At 43.1% G+C, this 15,267-nt stretch overlaps 16 non-coding genes across 16 annotated transcripts; all 16 read right to left on the reverse strand.

Annotated features, from left to right (window-relative positions):
• Positions 1 to 1,955: 1,955 nt before the first annotated feature.
• On the reverse strand, positions 1,956 to 2,029 carry trnai-aau (transfer RNA isoleucine (anticodon AAU)). Its single transcript has one exon. It is a non-coding gene; the product is annotated as a tRNA-Ile (tRNA).
• A 365-nt stretch (positions 2,030 to 2,394) lies between these two features.
• Positions 2,395 to 2,467, reverse strand: trnai-aau (transfer RNA isoleucine (anticodon AAU)). Its single transcript has one exon. It is a non-coding gene; the product is annotated as a tRNA-Ile (tRNA).
• A 970-nt stretch (positions 2,468 to 3,437) lies between these two features.
• trnai-aau (transfer RNA isoleucine (anticodon AAU)) lies at positions 3,438 to 3,511 on the reverse strand. The gene has a single exon. It is a non-coding gene; the product is annotated as a tRNA-Ile (tRNA).
• Positions 3,512 to 3,748: 237 nt separating this feature from the next.
• On the reverse strand, positions 3,749 to 3,824 carry trnai-aau (transfer RNA isoleucine (anticodon AAU)). The gene has a single exon. It is a non-coding gene; the product is annotated as a tRNA-Ile (tRNA).
• Positions 3,825 to 4,490: 666 nt separating this feature from the next.
• Positions 4,491 to 4,565, reverse strand: trnai-aau (transfer RNA isoleucine (anticodon AAU)). Its single transcript has one exon. It is a non-coding gene; the product is annotated as a tRNA-Ile (tRNA).
• A 685-nt stretch (positions 4,566 to 5,250) lies between these two features.
• Positions 5,251 to 5,324, reverse strand: trnai-aau (transfer RNA isoleucine (anticodon AAU)). The gene has a single exon. It is a non-coding gene; the product is annotated as a tRNA-Ile (tRNA).
• Positions 5,325 to 5,921: 597 nt separating this feature from the next.
• On the reverse strand, positions 5,922 to 5,995 carry trnai-aau (transfer RNA isoleucine (anticodon AAU)). The gene has a single exon. It is a non-coding gene; the product is annotated as a tRNA-Ile (tRNA).
• A 362-nt stretch (positions 5,996 to 6,357) lies between these two features.
• On the reverse strand, positions 6,358 to 6,431 carry trnai-aau (transfer RNA isoleucine (anticodon AAU)). The gene has a single exon. It is a non-coding gene; the product is annotated as a tRNA-Ile (tRNA).
• Positions 6,432 to 8,023: 1,592 nt separating this feature from the next.
• Positions 8,024 to 8,097, reverse strand: trnai-aau (transfer RNA isoleucine (anticodon AAU)). The gene has a single exon. It is a non-coding gene; the product is annotated as a tRNA-Ile (tRNA).
• Positions 8,098 to 8,331: 234 nt separating this feature from the next.
• trnai-aau (transfer RNA isoleucine (anticodon AAU)) lies at positions 8,332 to 8,405 on the reverse strand. Its single transcript has one exon. It is a non-coding gene; the product is annotated as a tRNA-Ile (tRNA).
• A 666-nt stretch (positions 8,406 to 9,071) lies between these two features.
• On the reverse strand, positions 9,072 to 9,145 carry trnai-aau (transfer RNA isoleucine (anticodon AAU)). The gene has a single exon. It is a non-coding gene; the product is annotated as a tRNA-Ile (tRNA).
• A 2,034-nt stretch (positions 9,146 to 11,179) lies between these two features.
• On the reverse strand, positions 11,180 to 11,253 carry trnai-aau (transfer RNA isoleucine (anticodon AAU)). Its single transcript has one exon. It is a non-coding gene; the product is annotated as a tRNA-Ile (tRNA).
• A 234-nt stretch (positions 11,254 to 11,487) lies between these two features.
• trnai-aau (transfer RNA isoleucine (anticodon AAU)) lies at positions 11,488 to 11,561 on the reverse strand. Its single transcript has one exon. It is a non-coding gene; the product is annotated as a tRNA-Ile (tRNA).
• A 666-nt stretch (positions 11,562 to 12,227) lies between these two features.
• trnai-aau (transfer RNA isoleucine (anticodon AAU)) lies at positions 12,228 to 12,301 on the reverse strand. The gene has a single exon. It is a non-coding gene; the product is annotated as a tRNA-Ile (tRNA).
• A 2,034-nt stretch (positions 12,302 to 14,335) lies between these two features.
• Positions 14,336 to 14,409, reverse strand: trnai-aau (transfer RNA isoleucine (anticodon AAU)). The gene has a single exon. It is a non-coding gene; the product is annotated as a tRNA-Ile (tRNA).
• Positions 14,410 to 14,771: 362 nt separating this feature from the next.
• On the reverse strand, positions 14,772 to 14,845 carry trnai-aau (transfer RNA isoleucine (anticodon AAU)). The gene has a single exon. It is a non-coding gene; the product is annotated as a tRNA-Ile (tRNA).
• Positions 14,846 to 15,267: the final 422 nt, after the last annotated feature.

A 15,267-nucleotide genomic window follows, 5' to 3' on the forward strand; every position in this document is an offset into this window, starting at 1 on the left:
TGTTATGGCGTGAATTTGAACGTGTTTGGCTCCTATTTAAGATGACTCTGATGTTTTTCGTACGATGTTACCCAATGATTAATGAAAACTTGCTCGGTAGGTCTATATGTCCTCATTGTGGTTTTACAGATGTGTTTAATACGTCTTATTTACACACTTTATTTTCAATATTACGAATTGATGTTTGTATTTCGTAGCACGTATTATATTTCCTTCGCTCCAACCCCTTTCGATGCGTGGAACGGATGTGGGCGGGGCTAGGTCTACACAAGGGTGCTAATTAAAATGTTAAAAAACTCACGAAAGCCATGAGACCGATATTTAAAGCTTATTAAAGATCAGTGATACTATCCTTCCTTTTCCCTAGAATTTCTGTGAGTGTAATATTTACTGTAAAGTTTAATTGTTTATTTCCCTTTGGTATATTATCTACCTCACTTGCTTTGGCAATGTTAACATATGTTTTCCATGCCAATAAAGCCCCTTGAATTGATTTGAATTGAATTGAGAGAGAGAGAGAGAGAGAGAGAGAGCGAGAGAGAGAGAGAGAGAGAGAGAGAGTGAAAGAAACAGTGAAAGACAGAAAGAGAGGGTAAGGAGAGGAGAAAGACAGAAAGAGAGAGTAGGAGTTGGAGAAAGACAGAAAGAGAGAGTAAGGAGTGGAGAAAGACAGAAAGAGAGAGTAGGAGTGGAGAAAGACAGAAAGAGAGAGAGTAAGGAGTGGAGAAAGAGAGAGTAAGGAGTGAAGAAAGACAGAAAGAGAGAGTAAGGAGTGGAGAAGACAGTAAGGAGAGGAGAAAGACAGAAATGAGAGATTAAGGAGTGGAGAAAGAGAGTAAGGAGTGGAGAAAGACAGAAAGAGAGAGTAGGGTGGAGAAAAGAGAGTAAGGAGTGGAGAAAGACAGAAAGAGAGATTAAGGAGTGGAGAAAGAGAGTAAGGAGTGGAGAAAGACAGAAAGAGAGAATAAGGAGTGGAGAAAGAGAGAGTAAGGAGAGGAGAAAGACAGAAAGAGAGAGTAAGGAGTGTAATATTACTGTAAAGTTTAATTGTTTATTTCCCTTTTGTATTTATCTACCTCACTTGCTTTGGCAATGTTAACATATGTTTCCCATGCCAATAAAGCCCCTTGAATTGATTTGAATTGAATTGAGAGAGAGAGAGAGAGAGAGAGAGAGAGAGAGAGCGAGAGGAGAGAGAGAAGAGAGTGAAAGAAACAATGAAAGACAGAAAGAGAGAGTAAGGAGTGGAGAAAGACAGAAGAGAGATTAAGGAGTGGAGAAAGAAGAGTAAGGAGTGGAGAAAGAGAGTAAGGAGTGGAGAAAGAAGAGAGAGTAAGGAGTGGAGAAGAAAGAGAGAGTAAGGAGTGGAGAAAGAGAGAGTAAGGAGTGGAGAAAGATAGAAAGAGAGAGTAAGGAGTGGAGAAAGAGGAGTAAGGAGAGGAGAAGACCAGAAAGAGGAGTAAGGAGTGGAGAAAGACAGAAAGAGAGAGTAAGGAAGTGGAGAAGAAGAGTAAGGAGTGGAGAATTACAGAAAGAGAGAGTAAGGAGAGGAGAAAGACAGAGAGAGAGTAAGCGTGGAGAAGACAGAAAGAGATAGTAAGGATTGGAGAAAGACAGAAAGAGAGAGTAAGGAGTGGAGAAAGACAGAAAGAGAGAGTAAGGAGTGGAGAAAGACAGAAAGAGATAGTAAGGATTGGAGAAAAGAGAGAGTAAGGAGTGGAGAAAGAGAGAGTAAGGAGAGGAGAAAGACAGAAAGAGAGAGTAAGGAGTGGAGAAAGGACAGAAAAGAGAGAGTAAGGAGTGGAGAAAGAGAGAGTAAGGAGTGGAGAAAGACAGAAAGAGAGAGTAAGGAGAGGAGAAAGACAGAGAGAGAGTAAGGCGTGGAGAAGACAGAAGAGAGAGTAAGGAGTGGAGAAAGACAGAAAGAGAGAGTAGTAAAGTAAAACAAAATCTCCTGGCCAGTACGGGTATCGAACACGCGACCTTCGCGTTATTGGCACGACGCTCTAACCAACTGAGCTAACCGGCCTTAGATAATGCTCATTCTACGGATAAAGGTGGAAATAACTACACCGTACTAAATAAGAGCGGAGAAAGAGAGAGTAAGGAGTGGAGAAAGAGAGAGTAAGGAGTGGAGAAAGAGAGAGAGTAAGGAGTGTAGAAAGACAGAAAGAGAGAGTAAGGAGTGGAGAAAGAAGAGAGTAAGGAGTGGAGAAAGAGAGAGAGTAAGGAGTGGAGAAGAAGAGAGTAGGGAGTGGAGAAAGAGAGAGTAAGGAGTGGAGAAAGAGTAAGGAGTGGAGAAAGACAGAAAGAGAGAGTAAGGAGTGGAGAAAGAGAGAGTAAGGAGTGGAGAAAGACAGAAAGAGAGAGTAGTAAAGTAAAAACAAAATCTCCTGCCCAGTACGGGTATCGAACCCGCGACTTCGCGTTATTAGCACGACGCTCTAACCAACTGAGCTAACCGGCCTTAGATAATGCTCATTCTACGGATAAAGGTGGAAATAACTACACCGTACTAAATAAGAGCGGAGAAAGAGAGAGTAAGGAGTGGAGAAAGAGAGAGTAAGGAGTGGAGAAAGAGAGAGAGTAAGGAGTGTAGAAAGACAGAAAGAGAGAGTAAGGAGAGGAGAAAGAGAGAGTAAGGAGTGGAGAAAAGAGAGAGTAAGGAGTGGAGAAAGAGAGAGTAAGGAGTGGAGAAAGAGAGAGTAGGGAGTGGAGAAAGAGAGAGTAAGGAGTGGAGAAAGAGAGAGAGTAAGGAGTGGAGAAAGACAGAAAGAGAGAGTAAGGAGAGGAGAAAGAGACAGTAAAGAGTGGAGAAAGACAGAGAGAGAGAGCAAGGAGTGGAGAAGAAGACAGAAAGAAGGAGGAGTAAAGAGAGAGTAGAAAGAGAGAGTAAGGAGTGGGAAAGACAGAAGAGAGAGTAAGGAGTGGGAGAAACACAGAAAGAGAGAGTAGGAGTGGAGAAAGACAGAAAGAGAGAGTAAGGAGTGGAGAAAGACAGAAAGAGGGAGTAAGGAGTGGAGAAAGACAGAAAGAGGGAGTAAGGAGTGGAGAAAGACAGAAAGCGAGAGTAAGGAGTGGAGAAAGACAGAAAGAGAGAGTAAGGAGTGGAGAAAGAGAGAGTAAAGAGTGGAGAAAGACAGAAGAGCGAGAGTAAGGAGTGGAGAAAGAGAGAGTAAGGAGTGGAGAAAGACAGAAAGAGAGAGTAAGGAGTGGAGAAAGACAGAAAGAGAGAGTAAAGGAGTGGAGAGAAAGACAGAAAGAGAGAGTAAGGAGTGGAGAAAGACAGAAAGAGGAGGTAAGGAGTGGAGAAAGACAGAAAGAGAGAGTAAGGAGTGGAGAGAAAGACAGAAAGAGAGAGTAAGGAGTGGAGAAAGAGAGAGTAAGGAGTGGAGAAAGACAGAAAGAGAGAGTAGTAAAGTAAAAACAAAATCTCCTGGCCAGTACGGGTATCGAACCCGCAACCTTCGCGTTATTAGCACGACGCTCTAACCAACTGAGCTAACCAGCCTTAGATAATGCTCATTCTACGGATAAAGGTGGAAATAACTACACCGTACCTAAATAAGAGCGGAGAAAGAGAGAGTAAGGAGTGGAGAAAGAGAGAGTAAGGAGTGGAGAAAGAGAGAGTAAAGGAGTGGAGAAAAGAGAGAGTAGGGAGTGGAGAAGAGGAGAGTAAGGAGTGGAGAAAGAGTAAGGAGTGGAGAAAGACAGAAAGAGAGAGTAGTAAAGTAAAAACAAAATCTCCTGGCCAGTACCGGGTATCGAACCCGCGACCTTCGCGTTATTAGCAACGACGCTCTAACCAACTGAGCTAACCGGCCTTAGATAATGCTCATTCTATGGATAAAGGTGGAAATAACTACACCGTACTAAATAAGAGCGGAGAAAGATAGATTAAGGAGTGAGAAAAGAGAGTAGGGAAGTGGAGAAAAGAGAGAGTAAGGAGTGGAGAAAGAGAGAGTAAGGAGTGGAGAAAGAGAGAGAGTCAAGGAGTGGAGAAAGACAGAAGAGAGAGTAAGGAGAGGAGAAAGAGAGAGTAAAGAGTGGAGAAAGACAGAGAGAGAGAGTAAGGAGTGGAGAAGACAGAAAGAGAGAGTAAGGAGTGGAGAAAGAGAGAGTAAGGAGTGGAGAAAGACAGAAAGAGATAGTAAGGAGTGGAGAAAGACAGAAAGAGAGGGTAAGGAGTGAGAAAGACAGAAAAGGGAGAGTAAGGAGTGGAGAAAGACAGAAGAGGGAGTAAGGAGTGGAGAAAGACAGAAAGAGGGAGTAAGGAGTGGGAGAAAGACAGAAAGCGAGAGTAAGGAGTGGAGAAAGACAGAAAGAGAGAGTAAGGAGTGGAGAAAGAGAGAGTAAAGAGTGGAGAAAGACAGAGAGAGAGAGTAAGGAGTGGAGAAAGAGAGAGTAACGGAGTGGAGAAAGACAGAAAGAGAGAGTAAGGAGTGGAGAAAAGACAGAAAGAGAGAGTAGTAAGTAAAAACAAAATCTCCTGACCAGTACGGGTATCGATCCCGCGGACCTTCGCGTTATTAGCACGACGCTCTAACCATCTGAGCTAACCGGCCTTAGATAATGCCCATTCTACGGATAAAGGTGGAAATAACTACACGTACTAAATAAGAGCGGAGAAAGAGAGAGTAAGGAGTGGAGAAAGAGAGAGTAAGGAGTGGAGAAAGAGAGAGAGTAAGGAGTGTAGAAAGACAGAAAGAGAGAGTAAGGAGTGGAGAAAGAGAGAGTAAGGAGTGGAGAAAGAGAGAGTAAGGAGTGGAGAAAGACGAAAGGGAGAGTAAGGAGAGGAGAAAGAGAGAGTAAGGAGTGGAGAAAGAGAGAGTAAGGAGTGGAGAAAGACAGAAAGGGAGAGTAAGGAGTGGAGAAAGAGAGAGTAAGGAGTGGAGAAAGACAGAAAGGGAGAGTAAGGAGTGGAGAAAGAGAGAGGTAGGAGTGGAGAAAGACAGAAAGAGAGAGTAAGGAGTGGAGAAAGACAGAAAGAGAGAGTAAGGAGTGGAGAAAGACAGAAAGAGGGAGTAAGTAGTGGAGAAAGACAGAAAGAGAGAGTAAGGAGTGGAGAAAGACAGAAAGAGAGAGTAAGGAGTGGAGAAGACAGAAAGAGGGAGTAAGGAGTGGAGAAAGACAGAAAGAGAGAGTAAGGAGTGGAGAAAGACAGAAAGAGAGAGTAAGGAGTGGAGAAAGAGAGAGTAAGGAGTGGAGAAAGACAGAAAGAGAGAGTAGTAAAGTAAAAACAAAATCTCCTGGCCAGTACGGGTATCGAACCCGCGACCTTCGCGTTATTAGCAAGACGCTCTAAACAACTGAGCTAACCGGCCTTAGATAATGCCCATTCTACGGATAAAGGTGGAAATAACTACACCGTACTAATAAGAGCGGAGAAAGAGAGAGTAAGGAGTGGAGAAAGAGAGAGTAAGGAGTGGAGAAAGAGAGAGAGTAAGGAGTGTAGAAAGACAGAAAGAGAGAGTAAGGAGTGGAGAAAGAGAGAGTAAGGAGTGGAGAAAGAGAGAGTAAGGAGTGGAGAAAGACAGAAAGGGAGAGTAAGGAGAGGAGAAAGAGAGATTAAGGAGTGGAGAAAGAGAGAGTAAGGAGTGGAGAAAGACAGAAAGGGAGAGTAAGGAGTGGAGAAAGAGAGAGTAAGGAGTGGAGAAAGAGAGAGTAAGGAGTGGAGAAAGACAGAAAGGGAGAGTAAGGAGTGGAGAAAGAGAGAGTTAGGAGTTGAGAAAGACAGAAAGAGAGAGTAAGGAGTGGAGAAAGACAGAAAGAGGGAGTAAGGAGTGGAGAAAGACAGAAAGAGGGAGTAAGTAGTGGAGAAAGACAGAAAGAGAGAGTAAGGAGTGGAGAAAGACAGAAAGAGAGAGTAAGGAGTGGAGAAAGACAGAAAGAGAGAGTAGTAAAGTAAAAACAAAATCTCCTGGCCAGTACGGGTATCGAACACGCGACCTTCGCGTTATTGGCACGACGCTCTAACCAACTGAGCTAACCGGCCTTAGATAATGCTCATTCTACGGATAAAGGTGGAAATAACTACACCGTACTAAATAAGAGCGGAGAAAGAGAGAGTAAGGAGTGGAGAAAGAGAGAGTAAGGAGTGGAGAAAGAGAGAGAGTAAGGAGTGTAGAAAGACAGAAAGAGAGAGTAAGGAGTGGAGAAAGAGAGAGTAAGGAGTGGAGAAAGAGAGAGTAAGGAGTGGAGAAAGAGAGAGTAGGGAGTGGAGAAAGAGAGAGTAAGGAGTGGAGAAAGAGTAAGGAGTGGAGAAAGACAGAAAGAGAGAGTAAGGAGTGGAGAAAGAGAGAGTAAGGAGTGGAGAAAGACAGAAAGAGAGAGTAGTAAAGTAAAAACAAAATCTCCTGCCCAGTACGGGTATCGAACCCGCGACCTTCGCGTTATTAGCACGACGCTCTAACCAACTGAGCTAACCGGCCTTAGATAATGCTCATTCTACGGATAAAGGTGGAAATAACTACACCGTACTAATAAGAGCGGAGAAAGAGAGAGTAAGGAGTGGAGAAAGAGAGAGTAAGGAGTGGAGAAAGAGAGAGAGTAAGGAGTGTAGAAAGACAGAAAGAGAGAGTAAGGAGAGGAGAAAGAGAGAGTAAGGAGTGGAGAAAGAGAGAGTAAGGAGTGGAGAAAGAGAGAGTAAGGAGTGGAGAAAGAGAGAGTAGGGAGTGGAGAAAGAGAGAGTAAGGAGTGGAGAAAGAGAGAGAGTAAGGAGTGGAGAAGACAGAAAGAGAGAGTAAGGAGAGGAGAAAGAGACAGTAAAGAGTGGAGAAAGACAGAGAGAGAGAGCAAGGAGTGGAGAAAGACAGAAAGAGAGAGTAAGGAGTGGAGAAAGAGAGAGTAAGGAGTGGAGAAAGACAGAAAGAGAGAGTAAGGAGTGGAGAAAGACAGAAAGAGAGAGTAAGGAGTGGAGAAAGACAGAAAGAGAGAGTAAGGAGTGGAGAAAGACAGAAAGAGGGAGTAAGGAGTGGAGAAAGACAGAAAGAGGGAGTAAGGAGTGGAGAAAGACAGAAAGCGAGAGTAAGGAGTGGAGAAAGACAGAAAGAGAGAGTAAGGAGTGGAGAAAGAGAGAGTAAAGAGTGGAGAAAGACAGAGAGAGAGAGTAAGGAGTGGAGAAAGAGAGAGTAAGGAGTGGAGAAAGACAGAAAGAGAGAGTAAGGAGTGGAGAAAGAGAGAGAGTAAGGAGTGTAGAAAGACAGAAAGAGAGAGTAAGGAGAGGAGAAAGAGAGAGTAAGGAGTGGAGAAAGAGAGAGTAAGGAGTGGAGAAAGAGAGAGTAAGGAGTGGAGAAAGAGAGAGTAGGGAGTGGAGAAAGAGAGAGTAAGGAGTGGAGAAAGAGAGAGAGTAAGGAGTGGAGAAAGACAGAAAGAGAGAGTAAGGAGAGGAGAAAGAGACAGTAAAGAGTGGAGAAAGACAGAGAGAGAGAGCAAGGAGTGGAGAAAGACAGAAAGAGAGAGTAAGGAGTGGAGAAAGAGAGAGTAAGGAGTGGAGAAAGACAGAAAGAGAGAGTAAGGAGTGGAGAAAGACAGAAAGAGAGAGTAAGGAGTGGAGAAAGACAGAAAGAGAGAGTAAGGAGTGGAGAAAGACAGAAAGAGGGAGTAAGGAGTGGAGAAAGACAGAAAGAGGGAGTAAGGAGTGGAGAAAGACAGAAAGCGAGAGTAAGGAGTGGAGAAAGACAGAAAGAGAGAGTAAGGAGTGGAGAAAGAGAGAGTAAAGAGTGGAGAAAGACAGAGAGAGAGAGTAAGGAGTGGAGAAAGAGAGAGTAAGGAGTGGAGAAAGACAGAAAGAGAGAGTAAGGAGTGGAGAAAGACAGAAAGAGAGAGTAAGGAGTGGAGAAAGACAGAAAGAGAGAGTAAGGAGTGGAGAAAGACAGAAAGAGGGAGTAAGGAGTGGAGAAAGACAGAAAGAGAGAGTAAGGAGTGGAGAAAGACAGAAAGAGAGAGTAAGGAGTGGAGAAAGAGAGAGTAAGGAGTGGAGAAAGACAGAAAGAGAGAGTAGTAAAGTAAAAACAAAATCTCCTGGCCAGTACGGGTATCGAACCCGCAACCTTCGCGTTATTAGCACGACGCTCTAACCAACTGAGCTAACCAGCCTTAGATAATGCTCATTCTACGGATAAAGGTGGAAATAACTACACCGTACTAAATAAGAGCGGAGAAAGAGAGAGTAAGGAGTGGAGAAAGAGAGAGTAAGGAGTGGAGAAAGAGAGAGTAAGGAGTGGAGAAAGAGAGAGTAGGGAGTGGAGAAAGAGAGAGTAAGGAGTGGAGAAAGAGTAAGGAGTGGAGAAAGACAGAAAGAGAGAGTAGTAAAGTAAAAACAAAATCTCCTGGCCAGTACGGGTATCGAACCCGCGACCTTCGCGTTATTAGCACGACGCTCTAACCAACTGAGCTAACCGGCCTTAGATAATGCTCATTCTATGGATAAAGGTGGAAATAACTACACCGTACTAAATAAGAGCGGAGAAAGATAGATTAAGGAGTGGAGAAAAAGAGAGTAGGGAGTGGAGAAAGAGAGAGTAAGGAGTGGAGAAAGAGAGAGTAAGGAGTGGAGAAAGAGAGAGAGTAAGGAGTGGAGAAAGACAGAAAGAGAGAGTAAGGAGAGGAGAAAGAGAGAGTAAAGAGTGGAGAAAGACAGAGAGAGAGAGTAAGGAGTGGAGAAAGACAGAAAGAGAGAGTAAGGAGTGGAGAAAGAGAGAGTAAGGAGTGGAGAAAGACAGAAAGAGATAGTAAGGAGTGGAGAAAGACAGAAAGAGAGGGTAAGGAGTGGAGAAAGACAGAAAGGGAGAGTAAGGAGTGGAGAAAGACAGAAAGAGGGAGTAAGGAGTGGAGAAAGACAGAAAGAGGGAGTAAGGAGTGGAGAAAGACAGAAAGCGAGAGTAAGGAGTGGAGAAAGACAGAAAGAGAGAGTAAGGAGTGGAGAAAGAGAGAGTAAAGAGTGGAGAAAGACAGAGAGAGAGAGTAAGGAGTGGAGAAAGAGAGAGTAAGGAGTGGAGAAAGACAGAAAGAGAGAGTAAGGAGTGGAGAAAGACAGAAAGAGAGAGTAGTAAAGTAAAAACAAAATCTCCTGACCAGTACGGGTATCGATCCCGCGACCTTCGCGTTATTAGCACGACGCTCTAACCATCTGAGCTAACCGGCCTTAGATAATGCCCATTCTACGGATAAAGGTGCAAATAACTACACCGTACTAAATAAGAGCTCAAGACATTCCATAACAAATCCATCACCTATTGAGAAATAAACTATGAGCCCCCTAAGCAAGCTGGTCCCGGGGCTCTGTTCACAAACACACCCCACAGGGCTCCAGGACAGCAACACAATTATGTGTGTGGATGAAGCTCTTAATTTGGCATTGGAGAAACAGGAGATGAACTGCTACAAACAAAGACCTGCTAAAGCTAAAGAACACTCCGTAATGTTCACAACGATATCAACTTTGAACTCGCGAAAAGTGGGAGATGCGGTCAAGAAACACTGGCACATTTTATCATCGGACCGCTTTTTGTCGGCGGAATTTACAAATCCACCACTTATTGTGTATAGAAGAGGTCGCAATATACGAGATAAATTGGTCCATGCCAACTCCCAATCACAAAAGAAAACCAGCCAGGCTCTTTTACGCCCTCTTCCAAATGGTAGCTATAAATGCAGAGGATGCGCACAGTGCAACAACATGATAAAGTGTGAATATCTCTGCCACCCACACACAGGAAAACGATCCCAAATAAATGACATTATTACATGTTCCACCACCCATGTTATCTACATTATTAAATGTCCATGTGGGCTCTGCTATGTCGGTAAAACCTCTCGTTCTCTCAAACAGAGAATCAGTGAAAATAAAAGTTTGATCAGGAGAAAGGACAGGGATTATCAAGTCGCTGTACATTTCAATGACCTGAAGCATGATATTTCTACCTTTAGATGTTGTGGCACAGAGAAAGTTAAGATATCAGACAGGGGAGGAGATATAAATAATACTCTGAGTTAAAGGGAATGTTTTGTGATTTTCACCCTCCAGACATTATTTCCTAAAGGTCGTTATGATGAAATGCCTGTGTATGTTATGGCGTGAATTTGAACGTGAATTATGCTCCTATTTAAGATGACTCTGATGTTTTTCGTACGATGTACCCAATGATTAATGAAAACTTGCTCGGTAGGTCTATATGTCCTCATTGTGGTTTTACAGATGTGTTTAATACGGCTTATTTACACACTTTATTTCAATATTTACGAAATTGATGTTGTATTTCGTAGCACGTATTAGTATTTCCTTCGCCTCCAACCCCTTTCGATGCGTGGAACGGATGTGGGCGGGGCTAGGTCTACACAAGGGTGCTAATTAAAATGTAAAAAACTCACGAAAGCCATGAGACCGATATTTAAAGCTTATTAAAGATCAGTGATACTATCCTTCCTTTTCCCTAGAATTTCTGTGAGTGTAATATTTACTGTAAAGTTTAATTGTTTATTTCCCTTTTGTATATTATCTACCTCACTTGCTTTGGCAATGTTAACATATGTTTCCCATGCCAATAAAGCCCCTTGAATTGATTTGAATTGAATTGAGAGAGAGAGAGAGAGAGAGAGAGAGAGAGAGAGAGAGAGAGAGAGAGAGAGAGAGAGAGAGAGAGAGAGAGTGAAAGAAACAATGAAAGACAGAAAGAGAGAGTAAGGAGTGGAGAAAGACAGAAAGAGAGATTAAGGAGTGGAGAAAGAGAGTAAGGAGTGGAGAAAGAGAGTAAGGAGTGGAGAAAGAGAGAGTAAGGAGTGGAGAAAGAAAGAGAGAGTAAGGAGTGGAGAAAGAGAGAGTAAGGAGTGGAGAAAGATAGAAAGAGAGAGTAAGGAGTGGAGAAAGAGAGAGTAAGGAGAGGAGAAAGACAGAAAGAGAGAGTAAGGAGTGGAGAAAGACAGAAAGAGAGAGTAAGGAGTGGAGAAAGAGAGAGTAAGGAGAGGAGAAAGACAGAAAGAGAGAGTAAGGAGTGGAGAAAGACAGAAAGAGAGAGTAAGGAGTGGAGAAAGAGAGAGTAAGGAGTGGAGAAAGACAGAAAGAGAGAGTAAGGAGAGGAGAAAGACAGAGAGAGAGTAAGGCGTGGAGAAAGACAGAAAGAGAGAGTAAGGAGTGGAGAAAGACAGAAAGAGAGAGTAGTAAAGTAAAAACAAAATCTCCTGGCCAGTACGGGTATCGAACCCGCAACCTTCGCGTTATTAGCACGACGCTCTAACCAACTGAGCTAACCAGCCTTAGATAATGCTCATTCTACGGATAAAGGTGGAAATAACTACACCGTACTAAATAAGAGCGGAGAAAGAGAGAGTAAGGAGTGGAGAAAGAGAGAGTAAGGAGTGGAGAAAGAGAGAGTAAGGAGTGGAGAAAGAGAGAGTAGGGAGTGGAGAAAGAGAGAGTAAGGAGTGGAGAAAGAGTAAGGAGTGGAGAAAGACAGAAAGAGAGAGTAGTAAAGTAAAAACAAAATCTCCTGGCCAGTACGGGTATCGAACCCGCGACCTTCGCGTTATTAGCACGACGCTCTAACCAACTGAGCTAACCGGCCTTAGATAATGCTCATTCTATGGATAAAGGTGGAAATAACTACACCGTACTAAATAAGAGCGGAGAAAGATAGATTAAGGAGTGGAGAAAAAGAGAGTAGGGAGTGGAGAAAGAGAGAGTAAGGAGTGGAGAAAGAGAGAGTAAGGAGTGGAGAAAGAGAGAGAGTAAGGAGTGGAGAAAGACAGAAAGAGAGAGTAAGGAGAGGAGAAAGAGAGAGTAAAGAGTGGAGAAAGACAGAGAGAGAGAGTAAGGAGTGGAGAAAGACAGAAAGAGAGAGTAAGGAGTGGAGAAAGAGAGAGTAAGGAGTGGAGAAAGACAGAAAGAGATAGTAAGGAGTGGAGAAAGACAGAAAGAGAGGGTAAGGAGTGGAGAAAGACAGAAAGGGAGAGTAAGGAGTGGAGAAAGACAGAAAGAGGGAGTAAGGAGTGGAGAAAGACAGAAAGAGGGAGTAAGGAGTGGAGAAAGACAGAAAGCGAGAGTAAGGAGTGGAGAAAGACAGAAAGAGAGAGTAAGGAGTGGAGAAAGAGAGAGTAAAGAGTGGAGAAAGACAGAGAGAGAGAGTAAGGAGTGGAGAAAGAGAGAGTAAGGAGTGGAGAAAGACAGAAAGAGAGAGTAAGGAGTGGAGAAAGACAGAAAGAGAGAGTAGTAAAGTAAAAACAAAATCTCCTGACCAGTACGGGTATCGATCCCGCGACCTTCGCGTTATTAGCACGACGCTCTAACCATCTGAGCTAACCGGCCTTAGATAATGCCCATTCTACGGATAAAGGTGCAAATAACTACACCGTACTAAATAAGAGCTCAAGACATTCCATAACAAATCCATCACCTATTGAGAAATAAACTATGAGCCCCCTAAGCAAGCTGGTCCCGGGGCTCTGTTCACAAACACACCCCACAGGGCTCCAGGACAGCAACACAATTATGTGTGTGGATGAAGCTCTTAATTTGGCATTGGAGAAACAGGAGATGAACTGCTACAAACAAAGACCTGCTAAAGCTAAAGAACACTCCGTAATGTTCACAACGATATCAACTTTGAACTCGCGAAAAGTGGGAGATGCGGTCAAGAAACACTGGCACATTTTATCATCGGACCGCTTTTTGTCGGCGGAATTTACAAATCCACCACTTATTGTGTATAGAAGAGGTCGCAATATACGAGATAAATTGGTCCATGCCAACTCCCAATCACAAAAGAAAACCAGCCAGGCTCTTTTACGCCCTCTTCCAAATGGTAGCTATAAATGCAGAGGATGCGCACAGTGCAACAACATGATAAAGTGTGAATATCTCTGCCACCCACACACAGGAAAACGATCCCAAATAAATGACATTATTACATGTTCCACCACCCATGTTATCTACATTATTAAATGTCCATGTGGGCTCTGCTATGTCGGTAAAACCTCTCGTTCTCTCAAACAGAGAATCAGTGAAAATAAAAGTTTGATCAGGAGAAAGGACAGGGATTATCAAGTCGCTGTACATTTCAATGACCTGAAGCATGATATTTCTACCTTTAGATGTTGTGGCACAGAGAAAGTTAAGATATCAGACAGGGGAGGAGATATAAATAATACTCTGAGTTAAAGGGAATGTTTTGTGATTTTCACCCTCCAGACATTATTTCCTAAAGGTCGTTATGATGAAATGCCTGTGTATGTTATGGCGTGAATTTGAACGTGAATTATGCTCCTATTTAAGATGACTCTGATGTTTTTCGTACGATGTACCCAATGATTAATGAAAACTTGCTCGGTAGGTCTATATGTCCTCATTGTGGTTTTACAGATGTGTTTAATACGGCTTATTTACACACTTTATTTCAATATTTACGAAATTGATGTTGTATTTCGTAGCACGTATTAGTATTTCCTTCGCCTCCAACCCCTTTCGATGCGTGGAACGGATGTGGGCGGGGCTAGGTCTACACAAGGGTGCTAATTAAAATGTAAAAAACTCACGAAAGCCATGAGACCGATATTTAAAGCTTATTAAAGATCAGTGATACTATCCTTCCTTTTCCCTAGAATTTCTGTGAGTGTAATATTTACTGTAAAGTTTAATTGTTTATTTCCCTTTTGTATATTATCTACCTCACTTGCTTTGGCAATGTTAACATATGTTTCCCATGCCAATAAAGCCCCTTGAATTGATTTGAATTGAATTGAGAGAGAGAGAGAGAGAGAGAGAGAGAGAGAGAGAGAGAGAGAGAGAGAGAGAGAGAGAGAGAGAGAGAGAGTGAAAGAAACAATGAAAGACAGAAAGAGAGAGTAAGGAGTGGAGAAAGACAGAAAGAGAGATTAAGGAGTGGAGAAAGAGAGTAAGGAGTGGAGAAAGAGAGTAAGGAGTGGAGAAAGAGAGAGTAAGGAGTGGAGAAAGAAAGAGAGAGTAAGGAGTGGAGAAAGAGAGAGTAAGGAGTGGAGAAAGATAGAAAGAGAGAGTAAGGAGTGGAGAAAGAGAGAGTAAGGAGAGGAGAAAGACAGAAAGAGAGAGTAAGGAGTGGAGAAAGACAGAAAGAGAGAGTAAGGAGTGGAGAAAGAGAGAGTAAGGAGAGGAGAAAGACAGAAAGAGAGAGTAAGGAGTGGAGAAAGACAGAAAGAGAGAGTAAGGAGTGGAGAAAGAGAGAGTAAGGAGTGGAGAAAGACAGAAAGAGAGAGTAAGGAGAGGAGAAAGACAGAGAGAGAGTAAGGCGTGGAGAAAGACAGAAAGAGAGAGTAAGGAGTGGAGAAAGACAGAAAGAGAGAGTAGTAAAGTAAAAACAAAATCTCCTGGCCAGTACGGGTATCGAACACGCGACCTTCGCGTTATTGGCACGACGCTCTAACCAACTGAGCTAAACGGCCTTAGATAATGCTCATTCTACGGATAAAGGTGGAAATAACTACACCGTACTAAATAAGAGCGGAGAAAGAGAGAGTAAGGAGTGGAGAAAGAGAGAGTAAGGAGTGGAGAAAGAGAGAGAGTAAGGAGTGTAGAAAGACAGAAAGAGAGAGTAAGGAGTGGAGAAAGAGAGAGTAAGGAGTGGAGAAAGAGAGAGTAAGGAGTGGAGAAAGAGAGAGTAGGGAGTGGAGAAAGAGAGAGTAAGGAGTGGAGAAAGAGTAAGGAGTGGAGAAAGACAGAAAGAGAGAGTAAGGAGTGGAGAAAGAGAGAGTAAGGAGTGGAGAAAGACAGAAAGAGAGAGTAGTAAAGTAAAAACAAAATCTCCTGCCCAGTACGGGTATCGAACCCGCGACCTTCGCGTTATTAGCACGACGCTCTAACCAACTGAGCTAACCGGCCTTAGATAATGCTCATTCTACGGATAAAGGTGGAAATAACTACACCGTACTAAATAAGAGCGGAGAAAGAGAGAGTAAGGAGTGGAGAAAGAGAGAGTAAGGAGTGGAGAAAGAGAGAGAGTAAGGAGTGTAGAAAGACAGAAAGAGAGAGTAAGGAGAGGAGAAAGAGAGAGTAAGGAGTGGAGAAAGAGAGAGTAAGGAGTGGAGAAAGAGAGAGTAAGGAGTGGAGAAAGAGAGAGTAGGGAGTGGAGAAAGAGAGAGTAAGGAGTGGAGAAAGAGAGAGAGTAAGGAGTGGAGAAAGACAGAAAGAGAGAGTAAGGAGAGGAGAAAGAGACAGTAAAGAGTGGAGAAAGACAGAGAGAGAGAGCAAGGAGTGGAGAAAGACAGAAGAGAGAGTAAGGAGTGGAGAAAGAGAGAGTAAGG

Source organism: Oncorhynchus kisutch, unplaced genomic scaffold (assembly GCF_002021735.2).
Source record: "Oncorhynchus kisutch isolate 150728-3 unplaced genomic scaffold, Okis_V2 scaffold1101, whole genome shotgun sequence".
Taxonomy (NCBI): domain Eukaryota; kingdom Metazoa; phylum Chordata; class Actinopteri; order Salmoniformes; family Salmonidae; genus Oncorhynchus; species Oncorhynchus kisutch.